Source organism: Dermacentor silvarum, chromosome 2 (assembly GCF_013339745.2).
Source record: "Dermacentor silvarum isolate Dsil-2018 chromosome 2, BIME_Dsil_1.4, whole genome shotgun sequence".
Lineage (NCBI taxonomy): Eukaryota > Metazoa > Arthropoda > Arachnida > Ixodida > Ixodidae > Dermacentor > Dermacentor silvarum.
In genome coordinates this window covers 242,986,989-242,999,010 of record NC_051155.1, presented here as the reverse complement: position 1 = coordinate 242,999,010, position 12,022 = coordinate 242,986,989, and the positions used below count along the sequence as shown (strand labels likewise).

The window sequence follows — 12,022 nt, the reverse complement described above, 5'->3', positions numbered from 1 at the left end:
CCAACATTAGAAAGATCATTGCTGGTATTCTTTTGCTGCCATGAAAAGCCATAGGTGCATTCAGTATTTGTTTTTGTAAAATATCATATTTTACAGCTGGTCAAGGTCCCTCTGACTAAGAAAAATTTGTAAGATTGTAAGAAAAATTTTTAAAAAGTTAAAATATGTACACTACACACCTGCGGATAGTCCGCATTACACGAAAACTGCTTTTGCACTTGTAGTCCACAAACCATATACTGGAAAATGTGTCATAATTTTTAGCATGTGTCTTGCTCGCTCACATTTTCCAGTGTATGGTTTGTGGACTACAAGTGCAAAAGCAGTTTTCAATTTAATGAGGCCCCACTGTATCTGTGTCATATCATAAGACGCGATTCTTGTGATATGACACAGATACAGTGGGGCCTCATTAAATTGAAGTTTATGGAACCATGAAAAACATGTAAATTATGTTGCACAATAAAAGAATAAGCTTGGGAACAGACGCATGAAACTTTGATGCAGAGGCACATATTGCCTTTATCTACCGTTACATGGTTACTTTAAGCGCTAATTCATCTCTGCAGGAGTGTTTGGTCTGATGGCTTGTGGCACCCAGGAAAACATAATTTGGAATTGGCACTGTTGCACTCAAGGAAACTGGGCGTTACATCTTTTCCTTGCAAGCAGCACAATTTTTACAGTATACCTGTGCTTTGGCAGTTATTTTGATGTAGACATCAATCAACTCAGATGGGCCACTAACTGACTATTAGTACAGCAGCATTTTTTAATGCCAGAGAAAGCTTAATGTCCATAGTGCCCAATCTCTCAGCAGTGGAAAATGCTGTGAAATATTTTATAATAAATATTTTAATCTGCAGTCATGCTCATGTTAGTGCAGTGCTATACTGAAGACACCTGTGAGTGCGATTGGAATTATATGCCTGGATAAGGAAGAAGCCAATGACAAGTGCAAGTAAAACTATATGAAATTTATTGCTTGTTTATCAAGGCAACCATAGTATGTCTCATGCCTTCATAGCTGTTGAAAGAAGGCATGAGCAGCACTAGGGTTCTCGTAAACCAAAGCTCGAGCCAACAAATTATCTAGGTAGGAGCATGCTGGTTGCCTGAATTGTTTGGCAACATTTGCAGCAAAAATGAAGTTTAATGAATTAGCTCTGATTTCAAATAAACCAGTATCAAATTATCAAGGTTTTACTGTATAATGGGGTGAATTTGGAAGTGCACATGTTCCTTTAATTACTTTACACTATCTATTTGAATTTGCGCCGTAAAAACTGTCCTTTATTAAGTGGAGTATTACTAGCAATGTATTGTCCGTTTTCGTTTTTTTGGGTTGCTGAGAGAGTTCTTAAGGCTTGTGCCAAATGGTACTGTGATTTTTATAGTGAATTTGAGAGTTTCTAGGAACTCTGCTGTTCTTTGTGTATGAATAAACTGAAGTGGCTTGTTGTAATGAAGTTATGATTGTTGTTTTGCTAGAATTTGATTGATGTTGAGTGCTTTCTTGCTGTTTATGTTGAATGCAATAAAGTCCAGCTTGTCATGTTTGCGACAGGCCGGCAAGAGTGCCAAAAGGTTGTTTTTTATGCGTGTGTGTGCTTTTCTTTGTAAGAATGTCTTGCTGCATTTTCTTATGGTGCCTAATGTCCCAGTTATGCACATTTTAAAGCTCCATGCAGTGCCAACTTTAATAGATTGTCAAAAACACATCTAATAACTGTTGTATTTTAAAGAAAGTGTAATAAAAAATTCTTTCACATTAAAGATTTTCATGTGATGCAAGATAGCAGGAATGGCAGTCTATTTGTCATCCTATTTGCTGATGGAAATTATTGTGAAAGAATTTACTTGTACTATGTTTTCAGTTGCATACTTCCTTGAAAACCTAATAGTCCAGTTGCTGCATGGTGTTTTGGTGCAAGTCACATTTCATGCTGCATTTCTATTTCCTTTTTTTTCCCCCCTTGGTTTGCTAAAGCTTTCCTTAGTAGTGAGCGCTTGATATATCTCACATTTGTTCAGGGAAAAATTGATTGAATATACTGTGGTCTACTTTCTTCAGTGCATAAGAAGCAATGTTTAGTATTGCAATATGTTATTTTATGGTATGTGTGTGTTGGCAGGTGCATGATGTGCATCCTGAGTAATCTGCCCATCCAAACTTTGTTGTATAAACACTGAAATTGATTCAAGAGGTGCATTTTACAATTTTAATGTATACATTATCTTCAATGTCAAAACTTCCTACTTACAAAAGCCTTTTTCTTTAATATTTTTACTGCCGCATTTTATAGTGTCAGCTGTAGATATTAAATCACTTGTACACCTTCAGTTGAACTTGGGTGATTCACACCAACTTGACGAAATATTGTAATAAAGTTAAAGTTTTATTTCATTGGTTTTAAAAATATTTTGAGATATTCATATTGCAGTATAAAATTTTTTTCGTAGAAATTCTCGCCTCATAACTTCGCTGTGCAGCTCATTTTCTTATTTGTTTATGCCACTTTTTGTTCATTTAGATTTATACTTGTCCCAAGTACCAGAGGCAAAGAAACCATTTTAAGTTAATGTGCAAATAAGAATAGATGGGGATCATGGGCATTACAGAAATATAGCTGCTACCACGTAAATTTATATGAGGTCTCCTTTAAGTGTTGGTTATATTGAATAATGGCTGTGCATGTACTTTAGGGAAGAGTTGACTGCACTGGTTTGGTGTATATGGACAAAACAGAAGTATTAATCTGCATGATGGAATTCCAACCTCTTAACCTATCAAATGAATAAGATGCATAGGTAAAGAAAAAAGAGGTTTCGAGCCAATGAAAAATTGTGCAAGACTTTGCAGATTCCTTTTTATGAAATTAGCAGTGTCCTGTTGGATGATTTCTAGTAAATATGTGAAGATGAGGAAATAGTATTTTGTTAAAAATTTGAACAAATTGGGGCATGCGAAAAAATTAAATAATGGGTATCCACACAATTACACAGCCTTGTTAATACTGCATGCAGTGTAAATGGTACTAGTTCAGTTAAATTCAGACGTACATTTAAGATAAGCTATTTGTTTGTAAGTGGTTCTAGTTAGGGCCTTTAATTTACATTTGGCAAAAATAGTCAAGATAGCCTTGTGTTTTCATTTGCCTCATTGTAACACACATTTTCTTGGACTTTCTTTTTTTTTTCCCTTTAATGTGGCCACTGCATTGCTGGGACATAATGGCCAGAACAACATGTATGCGGCTAATTCTGTGTGTGTTGTGGCTGAGTACTTGGTGGACTGGCTGCATTCCATCTGAACCCTTTGCACAGCTGAGTACAAAGCATTGCTATGTTTAGTACCAGAAGACAAACAGTGGACATGGGAGAGGAACACACCAGCACAAGCACTAAATTCTGAATGCGTTTTTTGTGTTCCTCTTTTGTGCCCATAATCTTTCCTGTGACATTAAGTGCTGTAATGGGCCAGTACCAGCCAGGCCAGAACTGACATGTTGGTCAGTGTAAAACTAAACAACGTGCTGCTCTTCTTTCAGTTCCACTCATCGCTACACGTCCGGCACTTCGCAACGCCTCCCGTGCACGAAATGTCCTCAAGGGCCTCTTTAAGTGCAACCAGTGTCGAGCAGAGTTCACAGAAAACGCCAACCTGTCACGCCATCGCCGCACAATGCATGCAGCGGTGCCAAGTGTGTTTGTCTGCCACATCTGCACAAGGACATTTAATCGCAGTGACAACATGCACATGCACATCAAGAATGTTCATGGTGGAGGCAGTGTGGTGGCATCAAAGTGAAGCACACTTCAGCTGCAGACCTTTTCTACATGGGAGAACCTGCTTGGTGTCTTCTGGTGCTCTTCAGTGTGTGAACTATCACGTGTGATGATTAGGCAGATATACAAAGTTGTTAAGAAGTGTTTATCCAGTGTTCATGCTTCTGATCAAAAGAAGCAATATTTGAAAGCGATGTCTTGCTCAGGACATTTCAATGATAATATGTTGCATTATGACTGAGAACTATTGAGCTTGTCATTCCACGGATCTCAGCTAGAAGTTGCATACAAAGCCTATAGAATGTGATGATTGTAGGCAATTGCTGGTAAAATACAAGTGCGACGAACAAGCTGTTTTGCAAATCTGAGCTTCTAGAATGGACCAAAAGTTACCTGATTGTTACACTAGCTGTCATATGGTACCTGCTTGACAATGTTTGTGGAGCCAAAGATAAGATTTATTTGCCTCTGCTGTGATCTTTTTTTCTAAAACACTCACACAATGCAGACTTATTTCTTTTGCAGACACTAAGCACAATTTAGATATAAACTGGTGAAACAATACCAAGTGCTGTTACAGACAAATGGGCATCCCGTTTGAGGCAATTGGAAGTGGGACAGTAATCTTTAGATGCACAATCTTAGGTAAGGAGTGCAGCTGCAAGTGGCTGTATATCTTTTTCTGTGCAGGATGACAGTGTAATGTATGTGCATTTGCACCATAAAGCTTTCCAGTCTGCACGAAAGCATTCCATTATATGTTAGCTTTGGTAAGTGATTGTTGTGGGTGCATTGTCTGATGCAGCTGCGATCATTAAGCTATATTGTGGCAGTCTTCCGTAAAAAAATTGCTCGGTAGTATTCTGTTGTGTCGTGGAACACATTAACGACAGTTATGCTGTTGTCTTATGACATCAGCACTATGGAGATGTTCTACTTGGAAGTTAGTAAGGTGACAGAGTGAAAAAGCTTGTACAGGATAGAGACATAAAGAAAGGACTCTGACATGAGCACTTAAATGAGAGCTTGTGTCGCTTGTTTCATTATTTTTTAATGTCTGTCATATTCATGCTATTTTTCGCTATAACATCAGCACCTTTAAATATAAATATTTTGTATTCAGGATATCGACATCTTGAACACCCTTAATTAAAATCTTTTTTTCATACACTCTTTGAAAACTTTTTTAAAATGGATGTTTTCCTTGAATTTCTTGAAAACTGGGGTGCTGGCATTTCTGATTATGAAAACCAGCAAACGTAAGATGTGGAAACGCATGTTAGTAGCCCTGCCCTTGGTAGCCCTGTAAAATATATATTGGTGTTTTACGCAGAAAAGGCCATGTTCACAAGTTATTTGAGTCAAAAGGCCACATGGTTTGAAAAAAGTACTGCAGTGTGTGGCAACCCATGTTCATGCCAAACAGTGCACATTTTATTTCTTCGTGTGTGTTTTGTTATTTAAAAAAATATTTGATGAAATACATGCACACTTTCATGTTTTCATTTTTGCATTAGTCTATTTCGATATTGCTTTATGTAGTACACTCTTGACTGCGCATTCAAAAGGTTAAAGTCACACCGCTATCACCACAAACACCATGAAATATGGAGATTGCCTCTGCAGGGTTGTTTCTGATAGCCAGGGCCGATAGCATCTGCTGAACAGACCTAGAAGTAGAGAGAAGTGTAGTCTTTGTGGATGAATCATTGCAACCATAAATCATTTTTGTGACTTCAAGCATACAACAAGCTCTTGAATATCACCTTGAGTATTAAAATTCTTGCATTGTTCTGAAATACATATACTTCATGGACCCTGTGGACAGTAAACTAAAATTTTCAAGAAAATATAATGATGGTACTTGTAAAATCAGCAGAAACTAGGGCCATGTAGTTTCTAGTTACATTTGGTTCAATCAGTTGCAATAGCGAATTAAGTATATGCAGATTTGTCGCCGTATCTCCAAGCATGACATTGCAAATGTCACAAAATGGTTCAGTTTATTTCACTTTGCTGCTGTTCATTCACTATGCAGCTTACCTTTAATTGCTGCAGTGTGTGGGTCATTAGCATACACACAAGGAGGAGCAACGGTTGCTGCACCTTTCTCCTCCTTGATTGATTGAGTGATTGATCCATTGTTGGTTTGTTTTATTAGAAGGGGAAAAGAAGGAGGTAAGAAATGAAGGGCCATGGGCATCTTAACTGTCTCACTCCTCAGTATACACCTCAATTACTGTTCCGCAGCTTTGAGAAAGTTAGAGAAAAGATAGGGGAGAGGAAAAATATAATAGACTAAGAGAAAAGTGAGAGAAGGGAGGGTGTCAGTTTGAAAAGCATATTTGGCAGCCCATCTAAGGTTTTGGAGCATAAATGATCAGGAAAAACAGAACTGCTGCATGTGTGCCAGTACTGGTAGCCCTGCAGCCAGCCATCATGAAGCAGAGCTGGGCTGAACAAGGTGCTGTTATGTGAAATATGGTTTGCAGTAGATGGCCCTGCTTTTAGTTTGCATTCAAAGCACAAGACTACTGTCAGGTGACTCTGTAAAGGGCAAGCTTTGCTGTCATTAAGAGAAATGTGATGCCTGTTGCCATGATCCTGTTCTTGTTACATGTTGCCATGACTACAGCCTTGGAGCTTTTTTCAAGACTAGGACAGCACTACATCAGAATTATTGATCACAAAATAATGCCTTGTTACTGGAAGCCTTGAGTGAACTTCTAGTAAGCTGCTATTTGCCCACCCATGCCACATGCCAGATTAAATGTTAAAGTTTGTCATCGAACTTGTAACACGTCACAGAACATGCATAGATTGGTGACATAACTATATTGAATTTCTTCAGTTTCTGGAAGCATTTGTGGGTCTCGGCTGGTGCTTTTATTCAACTTCTTTTGCACATTAAATACTTTTAGGTCTCTTTTTTTTTGGTGGTCTATACAGAATGTTACCTGCAAGAATCAATTTGAAATTTCCAATCCACATTGACATGTTGCTGTTGCTGTTTTGCATAAGGACTCTGCTGCCAGCCTTGCTTTAACAGTCATTCTTGCACTCATAAGCTCTACAAGGTTATAAAGCATGCTTATAAAAATATTGTATTTCACCCCCTCCCTAGAAATTAAACCTGAGTAGATTTCATCCACACTAATTTTTGCTGAAGTTTACAATTAGTTAAATGGGCCTTACAGCACTGTCTTGCTCATGAAAGAGCCCTGTGTCATGAATGTCCTCATGCAAGAAGTTTACAGAAGCGTTTTATATGATGATGAGTTATCAGAAAGTTCCCACTTGTCAATGTTGAGGATTTCATCTTTGTCCTTAATTAATGGTACATTGGATGTGTGAGGCTCACTGATGTGAGTAGTGAATCTCCTGCAGTGATGTTTCATGCTATGGTTTTTCTTTTTTCTTCTCGCACATCTAAGCTAGCTATACCCACTTTTTTAGTGCACAATTCACCATGCTCATTCAGTTTGCTTTCTGTACGTTTGTTCCTACTCTTGAGTTTGCACTCTCTGCTGCTTTGTCAATGTAGTGTCTGCTGTTCTGTGTTGGTGTGGCGAATAGCAACTATGTTATACTGGGAATAAAATTAATGTTTCTAGTGCCACAAAAGGGGACAAAAACTGACAAGTGTTTTAATTTTTTTGTGGCATTACAAACACTAATGGTAATCTAAAGCACCAACTTTCCTAACAAGAGCCAGTATAACGTAAAACTATTAATATCAGTTTTTGTTCCAACTCTGCCTTTAGCCTTCCATGATAGGTCAGAATAGCTCGTGCTGAGCCCATATAGGAGGGGTCCGAGCCATTTCAATCTATCATGGAGTGCTAATGGTGGATTTGGAATAAAAACAGATTGGAATAGTTTTGCATTATCCCGGAAAAGACCTTCCATGCTGCGATGCTACTAGTGGCAGTGAGAGGCAAGCAATGCAGGGAGTGTAGGAACATCCTAGGCGAGCTGTAGGATCTCTTCTGTCTAGAAAATTTAGTTTGGGTGTTCGTTATTGTAGGTGCTACTAATTGAATGATTGAATGATTGTATAAAGTTCAAATTTATTGGGTCTCCTAAAAATGCACCTAGAATTACGCATAGGCAGGTATGAGACGGATCCTTCCAGTTTTATTTTCCGAGTGAGCTACTTAAAAAAAAAAAAAAAACTATTCTGCAAACTACGAATATAATACCCAGCGTAAATAACCCATCCACTGTATTTATTCCTTTGAAACTTACAATTTCTTTGCTGCAGTTATAAGTTGCAGTATGATTGGAAAATGTGGGAGCCAGTGGATGTGGCAATTTCACAATATACTGCAGCTAGTGGCATGCTTTGCATTGCTGTGGCCATAATGGTTTGCACGTTGCATGTGAACCAAGTCCTAGTATTGAGCACTGCATAAGTTTGGAGCCTGGTAAAGAAATGTGGGAACTTTTATACAAAATGAGTATATAAATGCCTTTATAAAAAAATAATTTAATGTTGCAGTCGGATAAATGCAGATAATGTTTTTACATTATGTATGTCTTATAAGTAAAGCATGCTTGTGTGTGTGTGTGTGTAGTGCTATGGCAATGGGCATTTCATGCCTACACCTACCCTTGGAGACTGCATGGAACACCTATTTCTTGGCTGACCTCTTAATGCTGGAACATGTCTATTTTTCTCTAATTGGTTAAGGAAGCCTCATTTTCACACTTGTGCCTTTTTTAGCTATATAATACTCACTTCAGTTGTGTGAGTAGCTCTGCTACCCAAAAATGATAGTGCGACTGATTGTCAAAACTGTTAGTAGTGGTCTCAAGTTGCCTTTTTTTGGTGGTATTTCATGTAATGGTGCTGCGATATTCAGTTTTGCATGCTGCTAATGCCTTTTTTCACGTCACGCAGCAATGCCAGAAAGTCGCATGTAGATGGACCTTTTCATGTACAGTACAAGGGGTGAAAACTTTCCTAAAATGCTGTCAGATGAGAGAAGAAGCTTTTATTTTTAAATCATGTCGGGGCTATATTTATGCCTTCATTTTAAGTTACTTTTCAAAGGAGTTTTCTTTTTTAAGTGTGTCATTTCCATCTTATTAGAAAATCGTAAAAGGAGCCAGTTCTGATGTCCTTAGATGACAAGCAAGCATTCAGATTCTGCTTAGAGTTGTCTTCAGTAACTTGTGACTGTTTGCCTTCTAAAAAGAAAAGGGGCACTGTTGCTTGCATTAATGCATCATCAGTGTAAAAAGATACTTTTCTAAAGCAGGGAAGTGCAGTGGTTGAGGTTCGTTGCTTGCCCTAAGTTTAAAAGAGAAACTGCAGCAACAAATGTTTATGTAATGCCTTCCTTTAAGTGTGAAAGTAACGACTTTGAATGCTCTTAATTACCCTTAACTTAATGTTGTTAGTCTAGTATCAAGCTTGCCCTTGGCTCCTGTTTGACTACCTTCTTTTGATGTTATTGTATCATATTATAAATGCTTTCTGCCTTCCTTCTCCTTCTATTCATGTCCACTGCAGGATGAAGGCCTTTCATAGCAGTCTCTAATTAAACCTGTGTTACGTCTGCCAACTTCATTCTAGGCCTGCAAATTTTCTAATTACACCACAAAATTCTCTGCTGTCCTCGGCTGTGTTTTTGTTCCCTTTGCATCCATTGTGCTTCTCTAATCGACCAACAGTTATTGGCTGTATGCATTACATGACCCATCAAATTTTGATTCTTTCTCCTTATGTCAACTAGAATATCAGCTGCACGTGTCGGCTTTCCATTCATATATGTTAACATTACGGCTATGATTTTCTGTTCTATTGCTCGTTCTGTGGCCCTTAGCATCTTCTTTTTGTTACCCTCACTGGTAGAGTGTAAGTCTATTACATATTTTTTATTGCAGAATATTGGTAAGCTATTATTGATCAGCTATTAATGACTTTGTAGTGCCTCTCACAAGTGCTCCAACGGTTTTTATTCATCAGCATATTTCCTTCTTGTTATCCTGTCCCCATAAATAATTGGCCTACATAAAGTACTCCTTCACTGTTTGAAGGGGCTGATACCCAATCATAAACCCTTTGTGCCCTTGCCAGGCTGTTAAACAATACTTTAGTTTCCTGCATAATAATTTCCGAACCTGCCCTGAAACTTTGGAAACTCAGGTTTTCAATCATTTATTTCAGTTCATCTCCACTGTTAAACAGGAAAGTGTCATCTTCAAACCACAGATTGCGGGAATGTTCCCTGTTAATCCTTACACCTGATCATTTAAGCTAGCATCTAGAATACCTCTTGCAAGCATGCATTGAATAATGACATATAGAGTGTGCTCCTTGCCTGGGCACCATTCTTAGCCAGTATTTTGGAGGCAAAGGGGAGTGCTAAAATTGTACGGAAAGGCTGCTGGAGAAGTTGACAGGAAAGACACTCACTTGCAACTAAGGTTTATTGGACAATAATTTGTGAGCATTACCGAGCACAGAGTGACAGTCAGAAACGAAATGAGAATCAAGGCTTTCTTTTTTTTTAATTTAATGTGGAAGAAAGGTGATAAGGTAAATGCCAAAACATTGGTCTATCTTTTCATGCTCCCCTACACAAGTGGAAACAAGGTTGGCATGTGCAAAAACAGTAGGAGGGCCCCCGCAACTGAATCTTAAGCAACTCTGAAACGACAATTCTTTGCCCATCACACCTTGATGGCACACTAATGCACACATATCCGTGTGTGCTGATCTGGCCAACCTCCAAGATATATTTTTCCAGTTTGCCTTTTGCTCAGCTTGTCACCATGGCTTCTTCAAAAAGTGCTGAGTAGCTGCATTTCTCACAGCGTGCCGATATGAGCTTGGCTACCAGTGCATTGTGGTAAAAATATTTCATGAAATGTCATGTGGAATGTAGTAAACTGTGGCACAAATTACATGGCGCAGAATATAGCTGCAATCTCTCACCTGCCTGCCAGTGTACCAGTAATATTACTTGCATAGAAATATAACTGCAAGGCAGCTCATGGTATTTGGAAAAAAAGAGAAAAAGGAACGCTCGTGCGACACCTTTCTAATATTTTTAATAATAATTTTAGAGGTTCAAGTAATGTCTGTATAATGTTGCCTAAAATTAGCAACACACATTCCTAAAAATCCCAGGTAGCTTCTCACAGCTGCACTGCTGAGCTGCTTGAAATGTGAATGAGAACTAGGTTTTGGTGGAGAGTCGCCTCTAAGATGTGGTTGACGCATACGTGCATGCTGCTTTGTTGTGGTATTTTGACCTCGACTCTAAAGCCTGAAGTATGTCTTTTGGATTGTGTGCTTGTACCTGACATTGCAGGCTTGCTTAATTATCAGTTATGCATTGCACCATCAAGAAAGGTGTGAGAATTGACACTGCAAGTGAACCGGTCATCTGCCCTTGTCATTTTTTTCATAGCAGTCCCTTACATGCTTTTATTCAAAATATTGCTGTGCCACAACTGAGAAACTGGTGAAAGATGACCACTACAGTACACTGTGTGCATGTGGGTGCTGAAAAAAAACCTTGTTTTTGTTTGTGCATTGAGTATCTAGAGAGCAGTGCTTATATGTGTTTGTTAGTAAGCTATTGGCTGCAAAATTAACAGTTTTTTAGTGTAGAATGCATGCCATTTTAGCCTGGATGACTGTGACTGACAAGTTGTCTGTTCTACCAATGTACGAGGCATTGCTTCTTTTCGCACAATCCTGAATCTTTTTCAGCAAACTTTAGCTTGTTCTGGCTCTAGTCACTATTATTGCCTGTGCCACTGTCGGACACTGTTATGAGCCTGCTTTGACCTGTCTGTGAGATTTGTCTGATACAAATGAGCATAAACGCATGTTGTCGGTGAAGTAACAGAGGTATTTAATAGGCTCATAGAGGTAAAATGTACGTTTTGTTTAAGCTTTGGATATCTTGAGCAAGGGAAACAGACATAACACGTTGTGTGACTGTACTTGTCTCACCCCAAGTATTACTTCTTTCTTTCTTTTTTCTTTGGAAGCAGTATTTTTAAGTTTGTTTTGAGTACACAGCCTTTCTTCAGTTTTATTTTTAATTTTCTTAGGATGTTGTTGCTGCCTTTTATGATGTTTGTGAACAGTGCCTTGATACAGAATTATTGCTGCAGTCCTCTTGCATGCTAAGCTTTATATTTTTTTGTTCTTGCATCTTTGCATAGCAGAAGAAAGATACTTGAAATTAATGATGGGTAGTGTTCTTTT

At 38.4% G+C, this 12,022-nt stretch overlaps 1 protein-coding gene across 1 annotated transcript in view; it reads left to right on the top strand.

Moving 5' to 3' along the window:
- Positions 1-287: 287 nt before the first annotated feature.
- Positions 288-12,022, top strand: part of LOC119440772 (uncharacterized) — a 68,791-nt gene continuing 57,056 nt past the window's right edge. The window contains exon 1 of the mRNA XM_037705651.2: positions 288-12,022. This exon is cut by the window's right edge and continues 24,019 nt beyond it. The gene's annotated coding sequence lies outside the window, so the exon portion shown is untranslated.